The sequence below is a fragment of the Sorex fumeus genome, unplaced genomic scaffold (genome assembly GCF_029834395.1).
Source record: "Sorex fumeus unplaced genomic scaffold, SorFum_2.1 ptg000035l, whole genome shotgun sequence".
Classification (NCBI taxonomy): domain Eukaryota; kingdom Metazoa; phylum Chordata; class Mammalia; order Eulipotyphla; family Soricidae; genus Sorex; species Sorex fumeus.
In genome coordinates this window covers 10,456,595-10,476,125 of record NW_026606092.1, presented here as the reverse complement: position 1 = coordinate 10,476,125, position 19,531 = coordinate 10,456,595, and the positions used below count along the sequence as shown (strand labels likewise).

Here is a 19,531-nt window from a genome sequence, read left to right as displayed (position 1 = left end):
GTTTTTTTCTATGAATTTACAGTGAAGAAATCTGACTCAGGTATGAATTAGGAGCAAAATGTGTCAGTGCTTAGAAATGGCAGAGTAGAAGATAGTTTGCAAAAGTCAATAACTGGTCTTTTTTTTCCCTTTTATGTTTTTTATTTATTGCTTTTTGGGCCACACCTGGCAAAGCACAGGAGTTACTCCTGGCTCATGCAGTCAGGAGTCACTCCTGGCAGTGCTTGGGGGACCATATGGGATGCTGGGAATCGAACCCAGGTCAGTCTTGTGCAAGGCAAACGCCCTACCCCCTGTGCTATTGCTCCAGCCCTCAAGAACTGGTCTTATTCAAGAGGGCTAACCATTTCTCTGTGTTCTAATGGCTGTGAGCCCAGCCTTACAAAACACTCACCCTTTCATAAATTCCGGAGATGAGGACTATTAGAAGAAATTTCCAGGTTTTGAGTATTGTTCAATATCTATGGTGTAAAATAAACAAAACATGTCAGTAAGCCGTTTGCTGATCAAGCCCCAGCTTGCCTTCTTTCCTCAGGAAACAATGAGGCATTGGCACATGTCAGAGTGGGAAGAAATCTAGGACAGAAAAATTCAGAATCTGGGATTATCTCTTATTAGCTGTGTCAAATTAGGCAAGCCTTGTGATTTATTTTAATATGATTTATTTTGCCTAGGAGCATGACTCTGCTAAAGTATGAAGAAAGTTACCAATCCATTAAATTTCAAACTTGTAATCCTGTGGATAGTATGAAGATACATTTGCATCTTCTATTGAAGTCTGCTTTAAATTTAGGGAGATAAAATTTATAGAAATGCAGAGTTTTCATAAGTTTGGTTCAATTGTTAGCTTGCTAATCACATCTAGGTTCCTCTTGTGTGAGGTGTGGGAGGTTTTGTGGTAAACATTAGCAGAATTATTCCCTTGCCAGTCAGAGGCCAGAGACATCCTGTTGTCTTTCACACACTAGAAAAAGATAAATTAGGCTGTCAACTCAAGGTGCTTGTTGTGCTTGTTCAACTGATTTCTCTGCTATTTGGTGAGCACAAAAGTATGCCTCTTGGATTAGTAAACTGGTGTTTCTGTTTAGCACTATAAGAACTAATTTCTCTGGGCACAAATTCTCTTGGTTTCTGAGCACTGTTCTAGAGACACTTGCTTTCTTAGTAGAATTTTTTTATGGGATATTGATGTTATTTCCACATATACTTTTATTATTTTTTTATTTATTTATCTTTTTGCTTTTTGGGTCACACCCGGTGAAGGACAGGGGTTAGTCCTGGTTCTGCACTCAGGAATTACCCTTGGTGGTGCTCAGGGGACCGTATGGGATGCTGGGAATCGAACCCGGGTCGGCCGCATGCAAGGCAAACGCCCTACCCCCTGTGCTATTGCTCCAGCTCCACTTAGTAGAATTTTGATTTGTGTTGTGCACAATATGTTAGATCTGTCTGAAGTAACACTTTGTATTTTCAAGGATTATTTTATTAATGTTTTGTCTTCTGAACAACTCTTTTATAATTAGCAGTGTACCCAATAGTATAAGATTCATTTAAATGGAAATATTCTGAGTTTTGATGTTAATGAGCTCTTCTCAATACTTCCACCCAAATGAAATAATTGATAGAATCTGATGAAATACCTTTTCCTTTTAAATCACACTGAATTTGTGGAAATCATGTTTGTGTCTCTGTGAGGCATGCAAGTGATATAACTGCATTTTCTCAGTGCTTGATATTTAGTTGTAGTTCAAGTGTGATTATAATGGGAATTGCTGCATTCTCTTGATAAATCAAGAAATTCTCTTCTAATTCAGCTAATCTTCATATGTCAGACAAAAAATATTTAAGAACTTGAATTTTAGCGCATATGCTGCCCAAGCCCATGTGCTGCTTGCGTCCACGTGGCCAAGCACATGTGGTGCCTTGAGCACATGTGTCGCCCACATCTCCGCTCTTGAGATGTGTGCTTTCACGCTTTCATGTCTAATGCTGGGATGTGTGTAGGGGCTCTCTCTGCCCTCTGAGAATCCCAAATTCTCTCTTAAGCGTGTTACTCTCTCTCTCTCTTTCTCTCCCCCTCTCACTCATTCTATCCCCTCCACACTTTCAAAAAACTTTCAAATAAAATCTTTTTTATTTCAGAAAAAATGAACTTGAATTTCAATAAACACCTTCAATATTCAATAAAGTTTACTTATGTATATCATATATTAAAGTTAGTTTTTTGTCATCTCTCAGGACCCTTTGTTTCTTTTATATACTTGTAAAGTACATTTATCAGGACGCTCCTTATCTCTTAATGAGTGTTCTGCTTGGTTTATGATTATAGTATCAGCATAACATTGAAGACATTTCTGTTCATTAGCCACACTCATTTTGCTTTGCTATATGCAAGCAATGTCTATATTTTGCAAATCTTATTTATTGTATTAAAGTATATAGAGTTTTAAAAGTGTGTGTAGTGTGGGTTACGTTTTCTGTAACCTTGGCAAGTTGCTTACTTTCAATTTTTTTCTTTTCACAGATGAATTTTGTAGGAGTATTTTGAGATGAATGTTTGCAAATTGTTTTGAAATTGCCAAGCACCACATACAGTAAGTAATATGTATTTTTATTTTTCCATTCAATTTCATTTATACTGAATAAATTTGGCAGTCAGTCATAAAAGACCACATTTTTATTTGCAGTTCTTTCTGTTTGTGAATATTCAAGAAAAATGTGTACAAAAATAAAAATTCTACGGATGATTTGTGTGAATTAAGTTGTATAACTTGAGTTTAATGACTGAGCTTGATATTTTTCCATATATATGCTCACATAATATTCCACACTATTTATGTGAGATTTTTCTATATTAATTATAAGCAAAGAATGAGAATGTAGAAAAATTTTTATTATTCATGGGGCATTTCTAAAGGAGTATTGAATTAAGTACTAAAATTAGCATTCTCTATACTTTAGACAATTAAAATTTTTTTTTGATTGAGTCGCTCTGAGCTTACAAAGCTGTTCTTGATTAGGTTTTAGTCATACAGTTTTCCAACACCCATCCTCCAGCAGTGTACATTGCCCAGCACTAGTGTCTCAAATTTTCCCCCCATCACTCTCACCACCTCCTTGACCTCCAGCCTGCTTATGCCAGGCACTTTTCTTCTCTCTCTCTCTCTCTCTCTCTCTCTCTCTGTATCTCTGTCTCTGTCTCTGTCTCTGTCTCTGTCTCTCTCTCTCCTTTTGGGCATTGTGTTTTTCACCACAGATACTTAAAGGTTATCATGTATATCCCTTTACCTACTTTTAACACTCAGTTCTTGTTTAGACAAGTTGTATGTGTTTCCTTTTTACTATCCCTAAAATATTTTGGAAAAAGAATGTTTTTAGTTCCATATAGTTAATGAAATAACTTATATGCAAGGAGTTTTAATACCTTTCTCTTTTCAGAAAGATAAATCTGTAATTTTACTAAAGGCTTTTTGGAAAGTATTGCCTCCAAGTACTTAAATTAATGATTACTTTTTTTTCTAATTTGGAATGTTTAATAGTTTAAACATGTTCCAATAGCTTATTTGATGTTTTGCTTTGATTAAAATGTGATAGATATTTTTCTTGTACTGTCTATCATATTATTGCTTTTATTTCAAATGATACTTTCCAATTCCTAACATGTACTAGTTTAAATTTGTAGGAAATAAGTGATAATGCAAATTCTGAAAGTGTATAATTTATCTAAATTACTTTTATAAGAAGTATTTAGACTTAGAGTTATGAAATTCTCCAAACTCTTCTTTCATTCATTGAATACACATTTTAACAATGCTATCATATTTTATTTTTGTTGGAAGGGAGCATAGAACCCTAAAGAACTAACTAGCCATAATGTGTTAAAATTCCTTATTTGATAAAGTGAAATCATCTAAAGATCAATTTTATAATGTAATTTCTAAAAAAGCATAAAAACAATGTTAGCAGCATTGAAATTTGTACATTGTCTTCCTCAAAAAGAAAGGGCAGTACAATTTAGTGGTTTATGAATTTGAACTCTGGATTGAGAATATCTGGTCTTAAATCCTAGTATTATTTTGTATTAACTATGCGATTGAACAAATGAATTAATGATCTTTAAAATGAATGAAGAATTACCTCCCCTGAGGTAAATGAGCATGATGTAGAATACAGGGTTTCATGCATTTAGTAAGCTTGGATTTCATTTGCTAGTAAGTAGTGTAACTACAAAATAATGTTATATAAAAAACACACCACAAAGGTACTCAGTAAATACCGTTGATTGAAATGTTTGAAAAGAAACAACTTTAGCCTTATTCATAAATAGGATAAGATGCTTTTAGCAGACATCTTTACTCTGAACTTTCAGTGGAGAGTCAAAACATTTTGTTAAACAGCATGTATATAAAATGAAGCTAAAATACATGTCTTATTGTATATTGGCTTATAGGCTAAAAGTGTGATTTTGTGCTCATTTTTTAAATTTTGAGAAAAGGAGCAATTGTGGAGTCCTTGTGGACTCTGAAATTTTATAGATACAAAATAAATAGTTGATTTTATTGGAAATAATTTGTGAGAATAATCTCACCCAACATTTATTAAACATTTTATGAATATTGAAAGATTATCTAAAAGGAAACACTATTAAAATTAAGCATCTCATATCTTAATGCATTGGTATATTAAATACTTCACCCCAAGCATGCACTTTGGGTCTAACATGTTATTTCTCTACAGTTATATGAGGTGGCTATGTCATCCCCATTTTTCACATAAAATATCATAAAATATGCAGCACAGAACATTGAAGTCCATTTTACATGAAAATAAAACTTGAGACTATTTCTAAGGTTTCTGTGCTTTCTTAACTCAGTGTTAAGTGCTTATATTCTGTGGCTCATTCCGCTTAATTTTATTTACATAGGGACATTTTTGATACCTTGGTTCATACAATTCAATTCCTTAGTAAAGTAGTAGTTGATTTCAACCAGAACATAATGAAAATTACCTCATACTGGGTAAGACCACTTACCACTTACAATAAGATCACTCAGCAATCAAGAAATAATTGCCTTAAAATTCTGAGTAAAGAAAACTTCAAAAGTATAAAAAAGCCAAGTAATATTCTATGCTTTTTTATTATTATTCCCCAGACTTTCAAGTGACTGACCACTCCTTTATTTTATAGTCTTTCAGCTACTTCATGTAATGAGGAGGTTCGAAATAGAAGTTCAGCTTGACCTCATCATTCTCCTCTCTATTTACCATGTCTGGATGTGCACGGTTCAGCCTGTCTTTTCACACACTTGGCACAGTATTGCATTTCCTTTCCAAACTTTGGTGATCTTTATCTTCGGATACTTTATCCATTGAATAATCTCAATGGCTTTTATACTTATTGAAACAACCATCATCGGAATTTGACCTGAGTGATATTTTTCAAACACTGTTATTTTGAATCCACTTTATATGGGATGATCTTTTATATTCTTACCAATACTCTTGATTTTGAGAATAAGGATTTACACAATTCCCATCTCCAGTTTAAAATCTGACCTCTGAAAATTTAAACTTTTGATTATTTTTTAGTAATCATAGTTTATTTACTTCAATAAACACTTTTGTCTTATAATTTAGGGCTGGAGCGATAGCACAGCAGTAGGGCATTTTTGCCTTGCACTGGGCCGGCCTAGGTTTGATTCCTCCGCCCCTCCCGGAGAGCCTGGCAAGCTACTGAGAGTATCTAGCCTGTACGGCAAAGCCTGGCAAGCTGCCCATGATGTATTCAATATGCCAAACCCAGTAATAAGAAGTCTCACAATGAAGGCATTACTAGGCCCACTCGAGCAAACTGATAAACAACAGGAGGAGAGTCTTGTAATTTGAGGGGCACAAGGTTAGTTGAGTTGTAGAGTAAGTGGGAGGGAGAGAGAAAAATGATGCTTTGAGGAAATAAGATATGAATAGTTATAGATAAAGCAGCCATATGATTTTCAGATATTGTATCATAAGCATGATCAAAATCAGCACTTTTCTCTACAGAGCCTATGGTTTCCTGTATGGGTCTCGGAATATTCCAAGGGGGCTACCTGTGACAATTGAATAAATGGAAGGCCATGATCTTAATCGTGGGGAGCAACAAGTAGGACAGGGAGGCTACAGGAAAGAAGAAAAGTCAAAAAAGTCCACATTGTAAATACAAAGAATTCCTGAAATAAATTGACCAAATTAATAAAAATGTCCCAAATATTCTGAGAAAAACAAAAGATGTTTTTATATAAATGGGAAAATTATTAGAAAAGATGGAAGAAAGGATATATAATATTGAAATTTATGCTTCAAGATTTCTTCATGGACATTACATTTAATATACATTTAAATGCACATGGAAAATGCTAACAGTGAAGTGAAATGGCATAGCAAAATTTAGATGTGATGTGGCACCTTCACATTCAATTCATTAGACAACAGAGTAATTTCTTGTTTTGAACTAAAAATAGATTACACTGGAAAATAAGATGAGTTCAGGTGTACAAATACTTATACTCTTATCTAAGATATTTAAATTTAATTTATAGGCATTTTAAAAAGGCATTTAAGAACAATTTTGTGAGATCCAATTCAAAGTATAAGTTTCCTTATTTGGGTATCAGTGAAGAATGAATATTGACTTTGCCTTGAGAATGGATTCCAGTTGAAAAACTTGCAGACAGGAAATGATGTTTAGGGAAATACAGCAGTGTAAGAATGAAGGGATGTGAATAAAGTCTGAGAAGAGAAGGAATGAAGGTCAGAGAGTAATAAGAATAATTAACATTATGTGGCTTTTACTATCTATTAAGCTCTATTTTATTGCCATTTATTATTTAATTTAATTCTCAAACATTCCTGAGAGTATACACTAATGGCTTTCCCATTTTGCCCAAGAGAAAATTAAGGCCATTATCTATTGAATTTTGCAGGTCAAGTAACTAGAAAATAGCAGGATTGATATTTAACCCATTCAGTCATGTTCCAGAGTCTCTGTAGTTAACTAATGTACCTTCATACTTCTGAAAAATAACTCAAATTTCTTGGCTGAATGAACTGAAAAATTATGTTACCAATAGTCAGAGAAACATTTTCAAAAAAAATTAACCCCTTTTTGGGCTACATCTTTGGATAGGGAGAACATTTTTCTGAATTTTAAGGAGAAGTATCTCTTATAGTTAGTGATGAATCTGTTATCTCTATTCACTTCTATGCTGGGAACAGGAACAGTATAATTTATGATATTGCTCAATTATAAATTAGAATAGTAAATATGTCATCTTCATGCAATTTGTCTTCTTAGCAAGGCTTAAAGTGAAACACGGGTATAGTGCTGAATTAAAGATTTAATATCTTTAGTTCATGAAAGAACAGTATTTTAGACTAAGTTTATCTACTGCCCTAAACAGTAATTTTGACAAGGGAAAAGTCTCATGTGCAGCATAGGGACTCTCTCTTTTTATATATTGGAGAAAATTAGTTTGATGTACTATTTCAGGTACACAAGCTCCAGAATCATACTGCTCCAGAATCATACGAACGTAAGGTCCTTTCAACTGTATAAATTTGAGCCAGTTATTTAAGTTCTAGTTTCTTTCAAGGAATAGTGATAACATTTTGTATTCTGGATGATGTAAAGGTTAAATGGGATAAAGCACTTATATACTCTGGTTCCTAACACACTGTAAGTTCTCAATAGATATTAGTTATATTCATTGAACTTTATCTCATATGTCATAAGCTTTAATTTATGAAACTTAATTAGAGAATTGTTGTTCTGAAGCCTTTTATTATGATATTTCATGCGTTTAGAGCAGAAAGCATTTTTACTAGCAAAAATCTATGTAGCCATTATATGGAAATAAAATATTTTCAGTAACCCGGACCTTGCTTTTTGATTGCCAACATTGCCCTTCTCTCAGTTCCCTGACATAATATCTTTATGGCTTTTACAATAATCACTTCTTTGGTTTTAATTAGAGATTTAACATTTAATTGAGCACTACTAGACACAAAATTTCACTTTTGCTTGATTTTTCAATTTTGATGCATGTTAGCTATCACCATGCACTCTTTTGCGGCTGACTTCTTTTCCTGAGCATGACTTTAAAGTTTTAACTAATATTTTAGTGTGGTTCATTAATTTCCACTGCAATGTTTTATTAGTACACTATGTAAAAATGCTAAATAATATTTTCTCATTGTATTTTTAATGTTTTATTTATTTTATTGTTATAGTTTAAGTAGCACAGCGGGTAGGGCGTTCGCCTTACACGCGGCCAACATGGCCGACCCGAGTTCGATTCCTCCGCCCCTCTCGGAGAGCCCGGCAAGCTACCGAGAGTATTCGATATGCCAGACACAGTAACAACAAAGTCTCCAATGGAGACGTTACTGGGCCCGCTCAAGCAAATCGACGATCAACGGGAGGGCCTTTACCTTTACCTTTAACATGTTCACAGTAGTATTAACATTTATTGTCTTGATTTACACAGTTATCACACCTTAGTACCACTAAATTCTCAAGTCCTTCCACCAATGACTCAGTATCATTTCTAATTTTCCTCATCATTTCCCCCAATCCCCCCCTCCCCTATTTTGAGTCTGCTACTTAGCAATCCAAGGCCAAAGGCTGTTGTCATTTGATGCTGTATATTCCCGTGTTTGATTTTACTACATACCACAGATGATAAGGCCATCCACTGTTGTCCTCTGACTTATTTTCAGGAAACATGAACTCTCCTTTTCCATTAATATTGCAGAAAATAGAAAATTTCATCTTTTTTTCTTATAGCTACATAGTAGTCTTTCATGTATATATGCCATGGTTTCTTTATTCACTCAATGGTCATTGTACATTTGAGTTATTTCTATGGCTTGGCTATTATATTAAGTGCTACAGTGAACATGGGTGTGCACGCATTTTTTTGGAATTAATGTTTTTTGGGTTTGGGGTTAGATGCCAGCGGGTGGTCAGATGGAAGTTCATTTCTTAATTTGAGAAATCTCCACATTGTTTTCCATAGAGGCTCAATCGGATATTTCTTCCAACAGTAAATGAAAGTTCTTTTTTCACCACATTCTTGCTATTACACTCTTTTATACATTTCATTCTCACTGGTGGGAGATAATACCTCATTTTTTAATTTTCTTCTTTCTTTCTTCTTTTTTTTTTACTTAAGCTAAATAATTTTTATTGAACAAAACTTAGAAAAAAGCAATTGAGTGGTGGGGTGAGAGAAGGAAAGGGATATGTTCAAGAGAGAACACAAGCTTAATAGAACAAGCAAGCAAGCAATTAAAGAGAGACACAGAGACAAGCAATTGAGATATGTGTTCAAGGGAGAACACAGGCTTGAAAAGTATCCTGTCGGTTTTTTTTTATTTTGATATTTTATTGTCACTGTGCAAAGGTTAGTTATTTTTAGAATGAGAAATACCTTACAATTATACATCTCATTTAACTGAAATACCTATATTTTCAGTATATTTTCTCTTTCTGTGATCTATTAATTTAATGAAGTTTTGATGTGGAAGAATTTCTCATTTTAATTTTCATCATTTTGGCACCTTACATTTAGAACATTCATTGGTAATTGGTACTTGTGAATGGATTGAAATAGAAATCAAGTTCTGTTTTCTTACAAATGACTATTGGGTTGTTACAAAACCAAATCAAGAGTTTCTCCTTTGTCCATTGCTTCTCAACACAATCTTTTAAAAAAATAAAATGTCTATATGTCTTTCAATTGGGCAGATAATTATATTTTTAAATGTATTGGTTAGTTTTGAACACTTTAAACTATGTGTTAAAATTATTCTCACTGTTAAAGCAAGCTCATCTAACAGGTTTATTCATGGAATTTTTATTTGTCTTATTTTATGTGAATTTTAGAATTTATTTGGTTGACACAGTTGTTGCGATTTTGGTTGGTATTGCATTCAATCTATTGTCAAGTGAATTTTAAAGAACTGACATCTGTATATAATGTTGACTGTGAGTATACTTTATGTAGTTGGGTCTTTTTATTTCTCTCAATAATGTGTTATTTTCTTCATAAGTTTGTTAGCTCTTAAATTTCCCTGTCTTCCTGCATTTATCAGAACCAAAGTTTTGAATCTATTATATTTTTAATATTCTTCAAAGAAAATGAGCTGTTGCTACCATAGTTTATTTAACAATTGAATGATGCTAAATGGATTGTGTATAACAAATTTTTATTGGTTTAAACAAAGTAGAGGTCAAGTTTAGTCCTGCAAAAAGGAAGTCTGGTCATTGAAAACTCGAGGCTGAAATTCTGGTAATTTGGTCATTTTGAAAACTAGACCTTTATATAGTTCTGACCCCCGCTTTAGTTATATGACTTCACCCTAAAGGGGCTTTTTCATCGCTGTGAAATAAAACTTGAAACCCAGGAATCGTATTGTATCCAATAAATCAGGAAAAATAGAAATAAAGCAATGACAACTGATCATCACACATTTTTTCAATTGAAACTGTTATTCACAGTGTCTTCCTTATAGCTTTTGAATAGGGCTTTAGGAGATGACAGATATTGGGTAAGCTTTAATGTGTCTAATTCACCATAAGAAAATGGGAATGACCTTTTAGTAGGATTCTGTGGGCTTGAGTGTATACTATCTATTAACAATCAGAGAGGGATTCTTATCTGAGCTCTGTAAATTACTAGTTCTGTGATCTTGAGCCAGAAACTTAGTCAATTTGTTTCTATCTTCTCAGATTTGTTTTTTGGGAAGTAGGGTGCTCAAGTTTTTGGTGACATCCATCTGTGCTCAAGGATTTCTCCTGGCTTTGTACCTGGTGGTATTTAGTTCTAACTGTGGTCAGCTGCATGCAAGGCAATCATTTTACCCTTGGTATTCTTTCCAGCTCTCTTATTTTCTCAGTTTTAAAAAAAAGCACAAGAATAACTGCTTGAAAAATTTTTGTGCATGCTAAGGTCTATCACATAGAAAAAAAGATTACATTGAAAAGGGCCTACTTCATAAAAAAACTTGATATTTTACTTAAACGATGTTAGAGGAACAATTTTGCATTTAAAGAAGAGCAGTCTATTCATGTTTAATACTGATTGATAGAGTAGAAAGGCAAGCTACAGTATTCCTCTTGGGCAATGTTTTGTCTTTCATATAGGACTGAGAGTCTCAGTTGCTGCCCTAGTGCCATGGCATTTCTGTATTTTGAACTGTATGGAACTGTTTTCTCAAAATGTAGTTTTATGACAGTAGCACATTATGTAATATAAAACCAAGAACTGGTGAATTCCAGCTGGAATTCTATCACAAGAAGTTGTGAAACTTATGAAAGTCATTATAGTCCTTTGAAATTCTGCTTCATCATTGACAAATCAATTAGTAGGACATGATGAACTTTATCGCTTATGTATTTAATAGCTTTCTAGCAGCACAATTCATGCATCTTAATATGCCATAGAAAAAGAGTCTCCTCCTAAAGCCATGAACAAAAGTAAGATCAAAGTGGATTAAAGACCTCAACATCAGACCAGAATCTATTAGGTACATTGAAGAAAAAGTTGGCAAAACCCTCCATGACATTGAAGCTAATGGTATCTTCAAAGATGTCACGCCACTGGCCAAGCAAGTGAAAACAGAGATAGACAAATGGGACTATCTTAAACTAAGAAGCTTCTGCACCTCCATAGAAACAGTGACCAAAATACAAAGACAGTCTACAGAATGGGAAAGGATATTCACCGAATACACATCCAACAAAGGGTTGATATCAAGGATATGTAAAGTACTAGTTGAACTCCACAAGAGAAAAACATCCAACCCCATCAAAAAATGGGGTGATTAAATGAATAGAAACTTTCTCAAAGAAGAAATCCGAATGGCTAAAAGGCACATGAGAAAATGCTCCACATCATTAATCATCAGGGAGATGCAGATCAAAACCACAATGAGCTATCATTTCACACCACAGAGACTGGCCCACATCCACAAGAACAAAAGCAACCAGTGCTGGTGCGGATGTGGCGAGAAAGGGACCCTCCTTCACTGCTGGTGGGAATGCCGACTGGTTAAGTCCTTTTGAAAAACGGTATGGACAATTCTCAAAAAATTAAAGGTTTAGCTCCCATTTGACCCAGCAATAACACTCCTGGGAATATATCCCAGAGAGGCAAAAATGTATAGTCAAAGTGACATCTGCACTTGTTTGTTCATTGCAGCACTCTTTACAATAGCCAGACTCTTTAAAAAACCTGAGTGCCCAAGAACAGATGACTGGTTAAAGAAATTTTGGTACATTTACACAATGGAATACTATGTAGCTGTTAGAAAAGATCAAGTCATGAAATTTACATACAAGTGGTACTACATGGAAAGTATTATGTTAAGCAAAATGACTCAGAAAGAAAAGGATAGACATAGAAAGATTGCATTCATCTGGGGAACATAAACAAAAACATAACAAAATAGGAGACTAACACTGAAGAATGGCCGATACTAGTACCAGGGATTTTCCTCCATGGCTTGGAGGCCAGCCACACATGCTAGGGAAAAAGGCAGCTCAGATAGAGACAGGAGCACCAAATAAAGGGTATTGGGAGGATCCTCCCAGGATGGGAGAAGCATACTGAAAGTAGACTATAGACTGAACATGATTGCCTCCCATTGCCTCTTTTGCAAACCACAACACCCAAAAGGAGAGAGAGAACAAAAGGGAGTGCCCTGCCACAGAGGCAGGGTGGGATGGGGGGATGGGGCGTGGGAGGGATACTGGTATCCGTGGTGGTGTGAATGGGCACTGGTGGAGGGATGGGTATTTGATCATTGTATAATTGAAACCCAAGCACAAAAAGTTGTAAGTCTACAACTATACCTCATGGTGTCTCACTAATAAAAATAATTAAAAAAAAGGAAAGAAAAAGAGTCTCCTGTCAAAAGAACTATCATAATGAACAGATAGTAAAGTGGTAAAGACATTTTTAGTTAAAGCCACTTTGAATGTTTACAAGTACTGGATCTATTTAGAGGTTTAACCAGCTCAATTTCAACATTCTGGGGTAAGGAAACAAACTTTAAATTCTGGTTGTGGAGACTGCAGGCTTAGGCAACACCTATTACTTTGGGAAAGTCACGTTTCATCCTCTAAGCTTTAGGTGACATTCATAAAAAGGACGTTACATATTACTGTCATAGAATAAAATAATTCTTAGAAATTTTACATGTTCAGTGCTAAATTCTTTAGAAGGTCCAGTGGGTACAGTATGGAACATTCCCTCACTTCCTGCTGGATTTCACAGTAAAGTTTACTAAATAACATATAATAAAACAAAGTTACTAAAGATTTCTCCTTTAAAGTTAATGTTGGATTTTGCCAATCTATTTACTATGTTATGCTGTAGGAAATTTTGGCCAGTGGGGTCTAGTTGCATGGAACTGAGGTTAGACTAATACTGCTTTTCTTTATGTCTTCTTGTGGGAAATGTCTAGATATAATTTTTCTTGCATGTCTACTTGTGATCTAGTGAGGCTGAAACAAATAGCAAATCATTTGCAGTGTGTGACTTTTAGTGCCGTATGCTCTCCTTTATGTTCTCATTTGAATAGATAGCTAAGACTCCTCTATAAATAGCAAGTTATTAGTAAATGCATGGTGGCCATATGGCAAAATAGTTTTCATTATTAAAATGATTTCATGTAATAGCCCAGCCTTTAAGGACGTGTCATGCTCTGTGATAAAATCCTGTAGATTATTTTTGCTACCAATCTAATATACATCAAACTTACATAGCTTCCATTTTTATACCTGTATGTACATTTACTCATCTTGTTGATTAATAAATAGACCACTTTTTAATAGCACATAAATTATTTCTGTATAAATACAATGCTCTAATATATAGAATAGTTCATTATTACATAGTTATATATGTCAGATAACAATAAAAATATACCTGTTTCCTACATCAAAAAATTTTCTTTGCACCTCTTTCTGTTAGTATTAATTTTTTTTATGAGAATGAGTATTTGAACTGGTATGAAATATCTTGAAGGGAAATTTTAATCTTTGGAATTTTGCTGAAAGTATTAATCATTGTAAAAATAAAAGCCTTTAAGTAATATTGAATAATGACAATGCACTAAAAATAATATTAAAAATAATAAGCTTCATTATATACTGCTATGAAGCAGAATTGAAATTTGGAAACCTCATGAAATTCTGTCCAAATATTCCACCTGCAAACTGAAAAATAAAGCCTACACAGGCGGTGAGTGCTCTACTGGTCAGGTTGCCTGGCAACCCTGGGCAGTATCAGAGATGCCCAATTGAGCAGCACAGAGTCAGACTAGAAGGTATCTTGGAAACGGAAGGGTAAAAGTGGTTGGGAAGAAAGGATGGAAAGAATGAGAAAGAAAAGAGTGTGTCACTTGAGCGATTAGCCATGTTAGTCATAACAACAAACTACCTTGTTTTCCTTCTAGCATTATGCAGCAAGCTTAGGGAAAAATTCTTTGGTTTTCTATTCAATCCCCAAGTTTTCTTCCTTCAATGTGTCTGCAGGTGTGAAAGTGAAGGTTTGGCAAGATACAGCATTTTTAATTTTTTTTCTGTTTTGTTTTTTATTTGTTTGTTTTTGGCTACACTCAATGGTGCTCAGGGCTTATTCCTGGCCTCAGGAATAATCTTAGTGGTGCTCAGTAAACCATATGGGATCCTGGGGATTGAATCTGGTTAGCTGTGTGCAAGGCTGTACTCTTGCTCTGACACATGATATCATTAATTTTTAGGAGAGTAGACATAATGAATTATTTTAAGCATATCTGACCATGTTAACAAAGAGTCATTGAGATTTGAATATAAAAATCCATAATGCACTATATTATTATGTTTAAATGGTTATATTTTGTTAAAGAAAGACTAGAGAGATAGCTCACAAGTAATGTGCATGCTTTGCATATGAGAGGACCTGATTCAACTCCTGGGAAGGCGTGGTTCCTAGAAACCACTCGGAGCCATTCCCAAAGTACTAAATAAATAAAATAAAATAAATCATCAGACAAAATTCCTAATTTCAGTCCATTTCTTGGAAGGTATAAAGGCAGTGAGAGGGAAGTATCCTAAATGCTTCTAGGAGGAACCCAGAGGAGATGATATGCACCAAACAAACTGGAAATCTGGAATGATTACTTCAGCTGAGAACTCTCCTTTGATGTGTAACTTTTACATATTTTTCTAGAAAATCTACTATTTTGTGTACATCCCTTTCTTTTAAAATTTAATTTTATTCTTATAAAGTCATTCATGATGATTTGTTATATTCAGTATTCCAAAATCAATCCCATTACCATTCACCTTCCCACCACCATTATTTTCAATTTTCCCAACCAGCACCCCAGCCTGCTGCAATAGCAGGCCCTAAATGATTTATTTTATATTGTTTGCTAAAAATTATCAAAAAAGATTTCTTTAGAAGAAACTGTGTTGTGTTGAAGAAGATTGTTGTATCTCAGCCTGGAGCCTGGGCTTAATAGCCCTTATGTAAGAGATTACTAACATGTTGTTACAGATTAACCCTTGTGTGTTAATATTTTCTTAGCCAAGTTTGGTTGTCTTCTTGTGTGTTAATATTTTCTTAGCCAAGTTTGGTTGTCTTCTTCTTTACATCCCATCCAATGTGATGTGCTACTCTTGGTATATCAGTGGTGTAGAGTTTGAGGTGTAACGTGGCGATGAACTTCAGGAATTCTAGAAATTTCAATGAGGTGATACAGCTGGAATTAAATTTTTAACTGGATGGTGACTTTGGGGTCCAGAAGCATCTCTGAAGATTGTTGACCTCTTTTTAGATTTATTTATGAGTCTTTGGATAATGGTCAGTTAATGAGCTTATATGGTGCCAGAGGCAGTTCATGGGCATGACCACAAGGCTCCTAGAAGAACTGAGAAATTGGGGAAGGTAACCCACTCCCAACTCCATGAGAACCTGGAGATTTCAGTCACAAAACCCGCATAACTGAGTTTTTTGATAGATCATTTCTGGATGAGGATAGTCCCGAGTCTGTGGAGTCTGGCTGTGAGCATAATGGCAATTGGAATGTGGATGTTTTCGCTGCTAACACTCAGTTTGGACAGGTAGTGGGCTCATCCACCCCCCTCTGAGGTGTCCTGGATATGAGACTTTGCCTGGTGTTGGGTCTGGAGGCATCTCTGCCTATCCCTTTCTTTGGTCTTTTGCTCTATACCACACTGATCTCCCTTCCTCCTTCTCTTTCTTCCACCCTCCCTCCCTCCCACTCCCCCTCTCTCCTTCCCCCCTTCCTTTTTTAATTTTCTCAGCCACCCACCCAACCATGCTCAGGAGTTACTCTTGGTGGTGCTTGAGGGACCTGGATTGGTTACATGCAAGGCAAGTACCCTGCACACAGTACTATCTTTCTGTCACCTATCTGATCTTCTATCTTTGTTCTTAAAATGACTCAGAGAAAATTGCATATGTGAGCTAGTAACCTACTCTGTACTCTGCTCATTTCAAGAATTAGCCCATCATTCCTTTCATTCTTCCTTTTTTTTGGTCTTCCTCCCTCACCTAGTGTCTTCAGACATTGGCTTAAACCTGTATATGAATTCTAATGAATAGTTTTCTTTTCTGTATCTTCATTCTCCTCATTTTCTCATAATTGTGTCCACTGGCATTAAGCGTGCCAGAGTCTTTTGCCCTTTAAAAACTAAAATATACCTACATGCAGACTTTTTTTTTTATCCCAAGTCCATTTTTCAGCCACATGGTAACCTTTATCTCTACCCAAAGGAATTGTTCATATTCTTGGTTAAAATTTATGTTACCTGCTCACACCTCAACATACTTGTTCATTAAAAAATAAATGAAATAGATATATGAATACTTTAATCTTTTTTGAAACATTAAAAAATCTATTTAAGTTTTAATTAATGATAAGGGATTTTCGATTTCTGAGATTTTTTAAATTACTTTGTTTTTTGACCCAGAGTTGTGGCAATGAGTAACACCTACTGGCTAGTTCCTAGTTCAACCAATCCTCTGATTCTCAGATTGCATACATAATCTTTACTGTGCCCCTATAAGTATGTACAGGCCATGTTGTCATTTTTATAACTGCTGTTTAAACAACTTAAATTAACTAGACAAACTAACTTATTATTTCCAATTTATACCAATTTTACAGTTGTCAGTTGGCAGATCAGTTAAAAGCCCAATAACCTCTAAGCACAATACATTTTGCTGAATTGTTTTAGAAAATGCTTTCAATATTTCTGACTCTTTGCTACAAAATTTTTATTGTTCTGATACTTTTACTCATATTTAACTCTTCAGTGTTTTATACTGCTATATGACTATCAGAAGTGTTTCTTCAGTTGTGATTTTGCGTTGGGGCTGGAATGAGGGAAGAAATTGGAGTGTGTGTTCATTCTTTGGGAAGAGAAAGAAGCTTTTGTTAAATGGTAAGCAGAAGTTAAAGAAAAATATTAAAATGATAAGGGACTCAAATGATAGTGCAGCTGGAATAGTAGTGCTAATTCTGGTAAGAAATATTAAGTAAATTGATTTCAGAAATTGATTCAATTGTCAGTGACCAGCATACACACAGCAGACTGGATTTGATATTCAGCACTCTATGTTGTCCTACTAGGACTTATCTGTGAGCACAGAGCCCTGAGCACTTTTGGCTGTGGCCCCAAAATCCAAAAAAAATCAATCAATACAACCCCCCCAAACACACACATATCACACATATATGATATTTTCTCCATGGAAAAGTAATAACAAACATATAGTATAAAACAATTAAAAATTGAAGTGGAATATCCAGATTCAGATTTTTTTCTTATAATTAAAAAAGAAAACATGGCAAGATACTGTCACTGTCACTGTCCTCCCGTTGTTCATCGATTTGCTTGAGTGGGCCCAGTAACATCTCCATTGTGACAATTGTTACTGTGTTTGGCATATCGATGTAAAGGTAGCTTGCCAGGCTTTGCCATGTGGGCAAGATACTCTCTGTAGCTTGCCGGGCTCTCCGAGAGAGGCAGAGGAATCGAACTCGGGTCGGCCATGTTGGCCGCTTGCAAGGCAAACGCCCTACCCGCTGTGCTATCGCTCCAGCCCAAGGCAAGATGAATTTTTAAATAATGAAGAAATATGATGAAGGAAGCTAATTAAATACTATAAGAAAGAAAATTAGTTAAGAAAGGAAGGATTGGGAATAACCAGAAATTAAAAACAACCTAAAGAAAAAAAATCCTATTCATCAATTAATGCATTTCATTGATTCATGATGTTGATTTTATTTAGATGTTTTGTCTATAATGTGAAACAAAAAGAAAAAATAAAATGCTTATTGGTTCCTGCTGGGCTGGAGCTGAATGAACATAGATAAAAGAAATTTGAGAATTTTTATGCTGATTATGTTGTGGATTTTTTGCTGTAGAGGAATCATGCAAGCATTTTCTTTCTCAGTTTGAACACTTTTTCATTCCAAGGAAATTAATAGATAAGAGATTTTGAAATAGAGCATACCTAGTGATTTGTTCTGATGTCAATCAGTGATTCGAATATATTTACTATGCTTATCAAAATCAAAAGAAAATATTATAACCATTCGCCCACATAAATAGTGGAGCTTTCCCTCAGACTAAGCAGATATTATTGATCTTAATGCATCATGTTTTTTTCTATTTGAGCTATAAAACTGTAGGACCTTGGCAGAAAATTTATGAACTGTTTGCTTTAAGAATTTGAACCTTGACTCAAAAATAGCTTCAAGAAGAGAAATTGTCTAATAACTCTAAAAACTATTGTTTCTCACGACAAATTGCAAGAAGATGCCATTTCTAGAAAGAAAATTTAACATTTGGGTAGATTTAAACGAGACAATAATTATTTCCATCCTGCTTCTTACCCCCTGCATCCTAATATTTTCCACTGCTAATTCTGGTAAAAAATATTAAGTAAATTGATTTCAAAAATTGATTCAATTGTCAGTGACCAGTACATTTATGAACATATCAACACACACACACAGACACACATACACCTTGCTCATGCAAGAACCATAGACTGGACCCTGGCAACATATATTTGTCAGTTTTAGTACTAGAAGGAATATCCAAGCATGTTGGCATGACCCTGATGAACCTTCACTCATCATGGGCCTAACGCAATATTTTGGGTCCTGCTACTGATCCTTCTAGCCTAGCTTGCAAGAACCACTGGAAAATGTTCCCAGGCCATCTGAGCACTGTTTGGGAGCTCTTAATAAAACCGATACAGGTGATATTACTTCTGCACAATGCTTTTTTGGGGGATGGTCTTTTTATAAAACAAACTATTGGAGTTTGTGCTTTGAATAGAGTTTTCTAATTATTTTTTTCATTGTAGTATTGATTATACTGCTTTTGTTTTTTGATTTTGTAGGATATTGATAGGAGACCATGTTTGCTTATAACAGCAATCACTCTAGTTCTTGGATTCTT

The 19,531-nt window shown here is 34.8% G+C and overlaps 1 protein-coding gene across 1 annotated transcript in view; it reads left to right on the top strand.

Moving 5' to 3' along the window:
* The first annotated feature begins 2,521 nt into the window (after positions 1–2,521).
* The window catches only part of GALNT13 (polypeptide N-acetylgalactosaminyltransferase 13), a 687,813-nt gene continuing 670,803 nt past the window's right edge, over positions 2,522–19,531 (top strand). The window contains 1 exon segment of the mRNA XM_056117614.1: positions 2,522–2,594. The gene's annotated coding sequence lies outside the window, so the exon portion shown is untranslated.